We start from the raw sequence: 13,369 nt of genomic DNA on the forward strand, positions 1-13,369 counted from the left end.
GGTACTCTGCCATCACATGTCCAGAAGAGATAAGAACTAGAAATATTTGGCAAAGAGTTCTGACCCCCACAACAGGAAAGCCTGTGTCATCATGTTGAAGCTGTATCAGACTTGAGCTCTGGGCATGACTGTACCATGTATCACCTCTAACACAGTATCCAAATACAAGTGCTCATCAGTCATTTGGGGTATATTTCTCTCTGATGATTCACAGTCATGCAATATATTATATGCAGAGATTGCATAATGAATAGAAAGTAATTGGTTGGCTCAGTTATGAATTCAGCAATTCTTTTTAAAAGGAATGATTCCATTTTTCCTCTTGGATTATTAAAAAAAGAAACTTGGAAAATAATGGAATACTCGAAAGAAGAGGGAGAAACCACCGATAATTTCACCTTCCCAAAATAGAGTTAATGTTTTAGTGGAATTTCTTCCAAATTTTTTCTATGTATTTTTAAAAACTAGCTGGCATGGTCACCAAAATGACAACTATTTCTTCATTGGTTCCCTTGTTCTGAATAGCTGTTCTAACTGACCCTAACTAGCCGACAATTTTTTTAAAAGATGTTTCAGCTCTTTTCCTTGTAACACTGGTATTTTAGCATGGCAATATAGCACTTAAATGCTAATCAGTAACTAACCATTGCAGGTCACATTCTGTATTTTGGAGCAATGAATCCCTAGTTTAAAAATTGCCTGTTAGTCTCAGACCAGCCATACAACAAGTGAATAATTATAATAGTTATTTTTATATTTTTCTGGTATTTTCTCCACCCAGTTTACTTATGAAAAGGAAACAACTTTGGAAGTTCATATTACAATGAAATTTAAGCCACTTAAAATAATCAAGATTCTAGTTACATTTCAAAATAATAAAACCTGCTGATGATCCAAGGAATGACTAGTCTAAGGAATAAATTAACCAAATATGTTAGAACTAGGATGATGGCTTTTCCGGAGTCCATTTAAACTAGACTCTTTAAGTGAAAGATAATACATGAAAATATTTCAGTAATTATTACTCAGCTTTTTCCAAGGACTCTTCTTCCTTAATATTTTTTCTGGCATTGCATTTGATGTGTAGATTTATTTCAACCAACAAAGAAATGTTGGCCAAGCATCTACACACAGCTCTTGTAATTTTACTATACTGCAGCAATCTTTCAGCTGTTTATGTTAATAAATGAAAGAATAACACAATGGATTGTGAACTTCTTCAGGGAAAAAATCATAAATTATCCATCTTTATAGTCCTTACAACTCCTAGCAAAATGCACTTTATAGAGGAAACACCCATAACAAAATAAATGTGATACAAAGTACAATCTGTATGTGAAAGGTATTTGAGTTTTTGATATATTTTCCTTAGTGTTAGTCATCTAAATCTTTGTATTCTGAAACATATCCTTATAATTTCCAAAAGAAAAGCTACTTAATTAGGCCATGTGAAGATTTCTTGAAACGAGTTGACAAGTAACTTTACAAAATCTTTGTCCTCATTTATATCCCCAACAGGGCATGAGTGCTCATTTCATTCTACGCTCACCAATGGAGTTTACTTACAAAGTGAACAAACTAATTAGATCCACAGGACATGTCTCTTTTGTCTTCTCATTATTAATGAGTTTGAATATTAGTAACATATGCAGTACACATTTCTTATTTTGTGAATTGACTGTTTATGTCCACACTTTTCCCATTTATCTGTTTAAGGTCTTAGTGTTCTCTATTTCTAGTCTTTGTCCTCACATTGTGCAATACACATACTTCTATCTCAAATAGGCACTTGTATACATGCATCTCCGCTGTAAGACTGTTTCTATAAGGGTTCAGTTTAGTTCAGTTCAGTCGCTCAGTCGTGTCCGACTCTTTGCGACCCCATGAATCGCAGCATGCCAGGCCTCCCTGTCCATCACCAACTCCCGGAGTTCACTCAAACTCATGTCCATCGGGTCGGTGATGCCATCCAGCCATCTCATCCTCTGTCGTCCCCTTCTCCTCCTGCCCCCAATCCCTCCCAGCATCACAGTCTTTTCCAATGAGTCAACTCTTTGCATGAGGTGGCCAAAGTACTGGAGTTTCAGCTTTAGCATCGTTCGTTCCAAAGAAATCCCAGGGCTGATCTGCTTCAGAATGGACTCGTTGGATCTCCCTGCAGTCCAAGGGACTCTCAAGAGTCTTCTCCAACACCACAGTTCAAAAGCATCAATTCTTCGGCGCTCAGCTTTCTTCACAGTCCAACTCTCACATCCATACATGACCACAGGAAAAACCATAGCCTTGACTAGACGGACTTTTGTTGGCAAAGTAATGTCTCTGCTTTTCAATATGCAGTGACTTCTTTTTATTTATCTGGTAGCAACAGCATACACACAGTAGAGAAAATGCACACTGCACTTCCTAGAATTATTCTTAAGATTAAATGAGAAAATCTAAGCAAAGCACTTAAAGCAGTTTTTGTCACAGCAGATGCTCACTAAACTATTTTAAGAAATCAATACGTTTCACTGTTGAGCTAAACCCACACAATTTCATTTCAAAGTTTAGGAAAATCAAGATGAAGTAGCTTTGAAAGATCACAAACTATACGACCAGGTTGTAGGTTTGGATCCTGATTCTCAAATCTTTCACCACCAATTTACATCAGACTGAAATACTCTTGAGATACTAAAGCTCTTGAAATTTCTGAAAGACCAGTATGAATTGTGAAATTTAAAACCTTTTGGCCACCGATGGATTATTTTCCCTAGTCTGTAATACTCTGCACCCACATAGATGTCTTTTCTTCCCTCATTTAAATTTATAGGAAATTGGTGGTGAAAATAGTAAAGCTCAAAGAAACCCAAATATACATCACATGATTGACGTTTACTTCTCCAGATTAGTTAGCTTTTGTTTTCAGACATTAGAGGCAGCTGCTCGAGTGGCCACTGTCAGAAAAGCAGAACTAAAGCAGCTCAGAGGCAAAGACAGAGCCGTTGGGAATGGCCAGTCAGCTGGAGGGCTTAAGGCTTGGCAGTGGGTTAGGAGCACTTCTGCTGCTGCCAGGAGGAGGCGGGTGGGGTGGTTGCAAAACTAGTCTGAAGCTAAAAAAAAAAAAAAAAAAAAGTGAGGTTTTCCGGGATTACAGCCGCGCCGGGGGCGGGAGGAGCAGGCCGGGTTGGCTGCCCAGCCGGCGGATGTGTCCAGTACAGGCCGGAGGACGCAGGAGGCTGGGGGTGGGGGGCGGGGGGAGCCGCGTCTAGGTCAGCGAGGGACGAAAGAAGCCGGACAATGACGCCGGTCGCCACCGGATCCCGGCTCGAAGGCCTCTAGTGAGAAACCGGCTCCCCACCTACGGCCGGTCATCCCGGCACTCGCGAGACCCCAGGGCCTCCTCAGGCATTTCCGGTAAGAAGCCCGGGGCCCGGGGGCCCGGGGCTCAGACCCCTGCATCGCAGCGCGCAGGCGCCTCGCGATACTGGAGGCCGCGGACGCCGAAGGAGGGGGCGTGCGAGTCAGAGGCAAGCCTCTTCTGCGCCTGCGCTTTCTGCTTTACCCGGGTCGCGGAGGATAGGGGTTGGAAACAAACCTTGAGCCGACGTCTAGTACTCCCTGGACTCCGGGCCGGGGCCGCCCTCCACTCCTCCGCGCGGCGTCTCCGTAGGTCATCCGAGAGCTCCGCAGGGGTGTGGGGAGGTAAGAGTTCCCTCTTACAGGCGTCTTGGCTTCTCCTCACTCCTGTTGCCCTCACGGAGGGGGCGGGGTGGCCGCTGGTCGCGCTGCGCTGGGCGCTGGGTCTGGCCCTCCTGCGCCTCCAGGGTCCGAGCCTTGGGGCCCCAGGAGCCATTCCTTTTCCGAGTCCCCTGAAACTGGCTAGGAATTCAGCACCCTCAAACCCAGCGGGCCCCTCGGTAAAGCCTGGAGGGCCGGACCAGGCTAGGGTGGCAATCACGGCGACTGTTTGCTGGGTCCCACCCACCTGGGCCGCCCGGAGTGCTCGGCGCTGCCCCGGGGAGCGACCCCCTGGGGCCGCGGCGGGTGGAGGGAGAAGCGCCCCCCGTACCCCCGGGCCGCTTGTCCGGCCGGGGTTGGGGTGCAGCGCCTCCCGGAGAGGCTGCCGCTCCCCGGAAGAGAGTGGCAGCCTCTACGCCGAAAGGACTCGGCCCCCGCAGACCGATCTGTCATCACCGCCCGAGCTCTAGCAAAGCCCGTTCCCGCACCCAGGCATTCTTTTTCTCGTCGTTTTAGACCCGAAGGACGCGGCAGTTTTCCTTCCGTCTACGTTTTCTTTTATCTTTAAAAATTATAAAAGGTGATCTAACTTTTAAACTGTTAACTTCATTTGTACTACTGTGATTGCCTATTATTATATTCCAGACTGAGGGTGTTCTTGCACCCTCTAGCCCCCACATTTGATAACTATTTTTTTCTTTGACAAAATAGGCAGCTTGTTGATCGAATTAGGTTCCTTAATTTATTGTTTTGAGCTTGTCTTTTGAATTGGCAGAAGTTCAGTGGTTTGATCTAGTAGAACTGATTTTTCACCTAATTTGTTTCCTTTTTTTCTCCCCCGGATATTAAACTGCATGTTTGGTGTAAATTTTTTTAAATAGTAAAATAAAGGAAAAGGGAAAATAATCAACTATGATTCCACAGTTAAGGGTAATCAACAACAGTTAATTTTTTACCTGAGTCTTTTCCCCATGGCATTTTCTTAATGAAGATATTTTATATACAGTTGGATTACCCACTTTTCTTGCTTAAAATTATATTTTGAGCATTTCCCCATATTTAAAACAAACTTCATAAATATAACTTTATGATTTTGACTACACTACTGATAACATGAACCAACTATCTTTTGAAATAGTTATATTACAGGTGAAACTAAATTCCCTGTTAACTATCATCCCGTATGCTAGATGATATGAAAGTGTCACAGTTTATTTAATCCAGTGGGTCTCAGGTTCCCTTTCTACACTTAAAAATTATTGAGGAGTAATAGAGTTTTGTTTTTCTAATGAAGTATATATACTACTTTAGAAATTGAAACTGAAAATTAAAATTTTTTATTTATTCATTTAAAATTAACAATAAACCAGTTAAATATATATTAAAAATAATGTTTAAAATAGCTATTTTAAAAAATGTATTGTTTTTTTTTTCATTTTACATTTCTTATAGATCACTTTAACATCTGGTGTTATAGGAGACAGGTAGAATCTCATTTGGTGTGCTACCTTATTTAAGCTGAAGCATGTTAAGAAAATCCACCCTTGCACAGATAAATATTTGGACAGGAAGGCCCTCATCCCCCCAAAAGATTTGGGGTTTTTAGGGGCCCTCAGACCACAGTTTGAAAAAGCTGATTTAATCGTTCTCATATTGATGAGCTGTTAGGTTCTTTGCAGTTTTCACTATTACAAACACTGCAGCATTGAAAGTTCTTCGTATTTTTTTTTTTTTTGGTAATGTATTCTTGAGCATAGTACTAGTGTTTCTCTAGAAGTAGAATTGCTAGGTCATAGAGTATGTACCTAAAAAATCTTGACATAAACATCACTTTTGATGTCTACATAATTTTTTGTGTTCTAATGTTGGTGTCTAGATTGTTTTAATTAATGATCTGGCAAAATAGTTTTAGTTGTTTTGAATTATTTTCTTGAATTTATGAAATGAGAATTATTAGATCAAATCTTAGGAATCTTTCTTAGGTCTTTTGGTATATATTGTCATATTGTTCCCCTGACTGAGTATACCAGTTTATTTCTTATCATCAGGGTCTGTGATGCTCTTGTTATCAGACCCTTACCAACCGTGTGTGCTTCTATTATTAGAAAGATTGTATTCGGATTTAGTAGGCAGCTAAACGTATGTATTTTAATTTGTGTTACTTTGATAGTGCAGACTGTACACTGAATTTTTTTCAGAGTTTTACTAGTTCATATTTTTTGCCTATTTATGGTCCAGTGTCCAAGTGTTTTTCTAAAAGATTGTAATATCTTTTTATATTATAAGGATACATGTTATCATTTTTTGAAGGAAAGGAACAAAATTAACTTTTTTCCTACTTATAGTAGTATATTTTTGTTAAAAAATACTATAATGACATATAATATAGATATGAAAAGCTTACATAATCTCAGACACCATTATTAATAGTTTGGTCTTTGCTCCTCTGTATTTTTTTTCATTGTGCCTTTGCTAATACTATTATTTTTTTTTTTTTTACAACTTATTTATAGAAATGAGTTTGTACTATGCATGAGGTTTTATGATTTGATTTTTTCTTTTTTTGTCTTTTAACATTATATATTGGATATTTTTCTATAGAAGTACGTAGAACTCTGGGCAGAGTTCTCTCAGAGTGGCTTTAGGAACACCAGTTGTGACCTTTAGTTATCTGATGTCAGGCTCCTGTCCTCTTCTGTATTCTCTTCCTAGGTGATTTCATCTGTTAACAGCTATGTGCTGCCAATTTCCAAATCTATATCTCAGACCTCCCTCCTGCATTCCAGATCCTTATATTCAACTACCCATTGGACATCTCCCCCAGGACATTCTCAAGGTACTTCAAACACCAGTCCAAACGTAAACTTGTTTTCCCTCAGTCCCGCTCCTCTTTGTATTGCCCGTTATGGTCAGTGGTACTGTCGGCCACCTAGCTGGTCTTACAGCTCAGAGGTTAAAGTGTCTGCCTGCAATGTGGCAGACCTGGGTTCGATCCCTGGGTCTGAAAGATCCCCTGGAGAAGGCAATGGCAACCCACTCCAGTATTCTTGCCTGGAGAATCCCATGGATGGAGGAGCCTGGTGGGCTACAATCCACGGGGTCGCAAAGTGTTGGACACGACTGAGTGATTTCACTTCACTTCACTGCCAGCCACCTACTCACTTGTGATGGCAACCTAGCTAATCCTACCTTTCTCCCTTGTTTTCACTCTCCAAAAGTCACCATTCTTTAGCCACTTTTATGTTTCCTTTCTGTCTAATCTGTCTCAGTTCAGACTCTCATCATCTCTCACTTGAACCATTTTAGGAGCCTCCTTACTGTTGTTTTTTTGTTCTCTGACAAATCTTCCACGGTGTTGCCAATTTGGTTTCACTCATGAAGAGATTTTTTAAAATCATTTTTGTAAAACTAAATAGTGTAAGTACTTGTTTGTAAAACTATGTGTACTTAAATAACCAAGTGAGTAAAGGTACTACTTACAACAGGTTATTATGCACATGTAAATAAAATTCCTTAGAATAGGCAGTATATCTTGTATTTGTTTTGTGTCTTCTCTACAAGGTAGATTACTGGCACAATAAATAAATCTTGATTGAAATGGGATGTATGTGCAGTTTAATAACATTTCATGTCAAAAGATTTCAGTATCACACTTCCTTTGTGGCTCAAATGGTAAAGAATCTGCCTGCAGTGCAGAAGACCAGGGTTCGATCCCTGGGTCGGGAAGATCTCCTGGAGAAGGAAATTACAACCCACTCTGGTATTTTGTCTGGAGAAGTCTACAGACCGAGGAGCCTGGTCAGATACAGTCCATGGAGTGGCAAAGAGTTGGACATGATTGAGCAACTAAGCACACACCCATCATACCTTTTATAAATTATTAGATTATGATTTAATTATCCTACTCTTTTTGTATCATTTAGGTGCTTTAAAGAACATGGTGCTTAGAAGTACAATGCTATTTAGATAGAAATACTTTGTAAGTAGAAACACTTCATTGAATATTACTTAATAAATTCTATATTCTTTAAGAAAAATTATCTGGCTTTTTCTAATGAGAGTTGTTTCAGTTCTGCACTTTATTTTTTTAATACATTTTGTATTCAAAGTTCCTTTATTACTTTTTGCTATGTTTATTTTTAATGTAATATTTATCAAAAGGATACCTGTACATAATTTAAAAAGTCAAGTAATACTACAAGACTTATAATGAAAAACAGCCCTCTGCCCTCATCCTCTCCCATAAATCCCACTCTGCAGAAGCAACTTTTCTAAGTGTTCCTCATCGGAATCACAAACAGAAAATAATTTGACTAACTGTTTTCTCAGTTCCTCCAAGGGTGATTCATAACTACAAGTGACCCTTGAACAACTCAAGTTTGAACTGCAGGTCCACTTATTCGTGGACCTTTATTTTTTTCAGTAGTAAATAAATACTACGGTACTACATGATCCTACTTGGTTGAATACGTGGATACAGAGGAATTTCAGACACTGAGGAACTGTGGATATGGAGGGCCAACTGTAAGTTATATACAACTTCATGAAGAGTCAGCTCCTGTAGCCCACTGTTAAAGGGTCAACTGCAGTAACACTAGATGCATAGGAGAGGTGTTAATTCAGTACATAAAGTGGATACCTCAGGGCATTAAGGATTAATTATCTCACAGAACCTTTATCAAGAAATGTTGCCCCACAGTCAGCCATTATTCAACTCTCTTTTCACCTCTAGGTTTTTAAATAACATGCTGTCTTATACAGCTCTCTCTCTCCCCTACTTCGTCCTGCTGCTGCTGCTGCTAAGTCGCTTCAGTCGTGTCCCACAAAGTAAACAAACAAGTTTTAGATATTATTTACCAACTTCCTATTACAGAAGATGGGAGTTTAGTTTTGCTACACCAACCTCCACATTTAAACACCACACTTCTCTCCTTTATGTTTGTATATTATATGTTAATTTTTAGGGGCTTCCCAGGTGGCTCAGTGGTAAAGAATCTGCCTGGCAGTGCGGGAGACAAGGAGCTGCAGGTTCCATCCCCAGGTTGGGATGATCCCTTGGAGGAGGGCATGGCAACCCACTCTAGTATTCTTGCCTGAAAAATCCCATGGACAGAGGAGCCTAGTGGGCTGTAATCCAAAGGGTCCCAAAGAGGTGGACACGACTGAGCACATCGTTTAGCCATGTGAATATTTTGTACAGCTGAGCTAGGTAGTATATTATAATGATATGTTCTTATATAATTTTTTGTTTTTCCTATAGTTAAAATTATCTTGCTTTTTTAATATATCTTTTTTTATCTTTAATATGTTAACAAACTTTCAGACAAGACGTAATCTTTTGGTAGATTCACACGTATCAGATACTCTGTTTACTTTATAGCGTCTCTTCTGTCACCCTGCCTCCATCTTGATGGGTAGCTCTCTAGACCTGTTGCACCGCTGTCTTCCTGAAGTGTCCTTTGATGGTCATCTGTGAATTTCTTTTGTCTCTCCCCTGTGGTGGATAGCTTGTTTCCAGGATGTCAGGTTTCTTTCTTCCCTGGTGTCTGTTACCTTCATGTTGGCAAAGTACATTTTCTAGTAGTTCCTGAAAATGACCGAGTGGGAGGCACATTTTGACATACCTCCTGCATTGTTTGTGTGCAACGTATGTGCACATGCATTTCCTTACTTTCTGGCATTATAAGATACTCCATGCTCTTCTTGTATATTTCCTGTCCCAGTCTTAGCGTCAGCCATTTCTGCAGGAACCTTGGTTCCTTTTGTTGAAGAAACACACTGGCACTAGTGTGTTTGTTGCCACTAGGATTGTCTTGCTTTTAGGCCCTTTTAGCTGATGGAGCAAGAGATAAATGGGTTTATGATAATATCTATAAATATTACAAGTAAAAAATTATTACAAATGTGTAACCACCTGTGTCCATAGTAAGGTGAACATGAGTTTATTCTGATGTCTCCACCTCAAATTTGTTACCATATGGATCATATTCTAGCTTCTTCCCCTTAACTTATCTATAACCTTTAAAAAGAGATGGCAAGAATATACAGAAGAACTGTACAAAAAGGATCTTCACGACCCAGATAATCACAATGGTGTGATCACTCATCTATAGCCGGACATCCTGGAATGTGAAGTCAAGTGGGCCTTAGAAAGCATCACTACAAACAAAGCTAGTGGAGGTGATGGAATTCCAGTAGAGCTATTTCAAATCCTGAAAGATGATGCTGTGAAAGGGCTGCACTCAATATGCAAGCAAATTTGGAAAACTCAGCAGTGGCCACAGAACTGGAAAAGGTCAGTTTTCATTCCAATGCCAAAGAAAGGCAATGCCAAAGAATGCTCAAACTACCGCACAATTGCACTCATCTCCCACACTAGTAAAGTAATGCTCAAAATTCTCCAAGCCAGGCTTCAGCAATACATGAACCGAGAACTTCCTGATGTTCAAGCTGGTTTTAGAAAAGGCAGAGGAACCAGAGATCAAATTGCCAACATCCGCTGGATCATGGAAAAAGCAAGAGACTTCCAGAAAAACATCTATTTCTGGTTTATTGACTATGCCAAAGCCTTTGACTGTGGATCACAATCAACTGTGGAAAATTCTTTAAGAGATGGGAATACCAGACCACCTAACCTGCCTCTTGAGAAATCTGTATGCAGGCCAGGAAGCAACAGTTAGAACTGGACATGGAACAACAGACTGCTTCCAAATTGTGAAAGGAGTACATCAAGGCTGTATATTGTCACCCTGCTTATTTAACTTATATGCCGAGTACATCATGAGAAACGCTGGACTGGAAGAAACACAAGCTGGAATCAAGATTGCCGGGAGAAATATCAATAACCTCAGGTATGCAGATGACACCACCCTTATGGAAGAAAGTGAAGAGGATCTAAAATACCTCTTGATGAAAGTGAAAGAGGAGAGTGAAAAAGTTGGCTTCAAGCTCAACATTCAGAAAATGAAGATCATGGCATCTGGTCCCATCACTTCATGGGAAATAGATGGGAAAACAGTAGAAACAGTATCAGACTTTATTTTTTTGGGCTCCAAAATCACTGCAGATGGTGATTGCAGCCATGAAATTAAAAGACGTTTACTCTTTGGAAGAAAAGTTATGACTAACCTAGATAGCATGTTCAAAAGCAGAGACATTACTTTGCTGACTAAGGTCCATCTAGTCAAGGCTATGGTTTTTCCTTTGGTCATGTATGGATGTGAGAGTTGGACTGTGAAGAAGGCTGAGCACCGAAGAATTGATGCTTTTGAACTGTGGTGTTGGAGAAGACTCTTGAGAGTCCCTTGGACTGCAAGGAGATCAACCCTGGGATTTCTTTGGAAGGAATGATGCTAAAGCTGAAACTCCAATACTTTGGCCACCTCTTACGAAGAGTTGACTCAGTGGAAAAGACTTTGATGCTGGGAGGGACTGGGGGCAGGAGGAGAAGGGGACGACAGAGGATGAGATGGCTGGATGGCATCACTGACTCGATGAACGCGAGTCTGAGTGAACTCCGGGAGTTGGTGATGGACAGGGAGGCCTGGCGTGCTGCGATTCATGGGGTCGCAAAGAGTCGGACACGACTGAGTGACTGAACTAAACTGAACTTCCTTCTAAAGGTGGGAGACCTTGCTCCCACCATCAGCCATCCATTTATTTAATTTCATTTCTAGCATATGTATATGTTGGTTTCAGAATTAACCCATATCCCCATGAGAAACAGTTTTATCAACTAGAGCAGCGGTTCCCAACCTCTGGGTGGTTTGCCCCAGGGACCAGTTTTATGGAAGACAAGTCTTCCATGGACCGGGATGGGGAGGGTGCTTTCAGGGTGATTCTAGTGCATTACATTTATTCTGTACTTTATTATTATTATATCAGCTGTGCCACAGAGGCATTAGATCCCGGAGATTGGAAATCCCTGAACTAGAGTATAATGCTTGTGTTGCTTTTAGACTGCACTCATTTCCCAAGGTGGAACTTTTATTTTTCCATCCTTTTCAGCATGTTTGTTTTATATATTCATAATGCCTTTACACTTTTTTTTTTCCAAATTCTGTGTTCCATCTGAGTTCTCCAGCCTTCTGAATATTTTTTAAATTTGCATACATTGAGATTGTTCTTTGTATTATAAAGTTGTATGGGTATTAACAAACATTTAATGTTTTGTATTCACTGTAATAGTATTATACAGAATAATTTCACCACTCTAAAAAATCCGCTTCGCTTTACCTGTTCAGTCCTCCCCTAGTCCAAAGCACTGGTTCTCACTGATATATTTACTGTCTCTCTAGTTTTACCCTTTCCAGAATATCATAAAATTAGAAACCTATAGTAGTACATAGATTTTTTTAGACTGACGACTTTTACTTAGCAATACCCATTTAAAATTCATCCATCTTTTTTGTGGCTTGATTGTATATTTCTTCATATCACTGAATAATATTCCATTGCATGGATGTACCAAGGTTTATTTATCCACTCATTGAAGGACATCTTGGATGCTTCCACGTTTTGGCAGTTATGAATAACATTGCTATAAACTTTCACATCTAAGTGCTTGTGTGGACATAAATCTTTAAATCAGTTGGATAAATACCTAGTATTACCGTTGCTGGATCATATGGTAAGACAATATTTAGTTTTATAAGAGACCGCTAAGGTGTCTTCCAAAGTGACTGTACATGTTCCATTCCTAAGTGAAAGTTCTTGCTGCTTGGCATCCTTGGGGTGTTTGGTATTGTCAGGGTTTTTTTTTTTTAAATTTCAGCCATTTTGATAGATACAAAATGATATCCTATTATTTTAATGTGTAGTTCTTTAAAGATAAATGATGTTCAGCGTTTTATCATATCCTTGTTTGCAATTTTTATATCTTTTTTAAATTAAAAAATAGTTTTATTTATTTCCTTTTTGGCTGTGCCACGTCCATTGCTGGGCAGGCTTTTCTCTAGTTACCGTGAGCGGGGCTCTTTTTTGTGGTGCGTGGGCTTCTCGTTGCAGTGGCTTCTCTGGTTTCAAAGTACGGGCCCAGGGCACGTGGGCTTCAGTGGTTGCGGTGTGTGGGCTCAGTATTTGTGGTTCCTGGGCTCTAGAACATACCCTCAACGGTTGTGGCGCAAACTTCGTCGCTCCATGACACGTGGATCTTCCCAGACCAGGGGTCCATCATGCGTCTCCTGCACTAGCAGGTGGATTCTTTACCACTGAGCCTCCAGGGAAGGCTTTTAACTTTTATTTTATATTGGAGCACAATTATTAACGCAGTTGATAATTGTGTGTGTTTTGGGTGTACAGCAGAGTGATTCAGTTATACGTATACATGTATCCATTCTTTTTAAAAATCTTTTCCCATTTAGGTTATTACAGAGAATTGAGCAGAGTTCCCTGTGCTGTATGTTGTTCAGTCACTCAGTTGTGTCTGACTCTTTGTGACCCCATGGACTGCAGCATGCCAGGCCTCCTTGTCTTTCACCATCTCCCGGAGCTTGCTCATACTCATGTCCACTGAGTTAGTGATGCCATCCACCCCATGTTATCCTCTGTTGCCTCCTTCTCCTCTTGCCCTCAATCTTTCCCAGTAACAGGGTCTTTTCCAATGAGTTGGCTCTTTGCATCAGGTGGCCGAAGCATTGGAGCTTCAGCATCA

Source organism: Budorcas taxicolor, chromosome 7 (assembly GCF_023091745.1).
Source record: "Budorcas taxicolor isolate Tak-1 chromosome 7, Takin1.1, whole genome shotgun sequence".
Lineage (NCBI taxonomy): Eukaryota > Metazoa > Chordata > Mammalia > Artiodactyla > Bovidae > Budorcas > Budorcas taxicolor.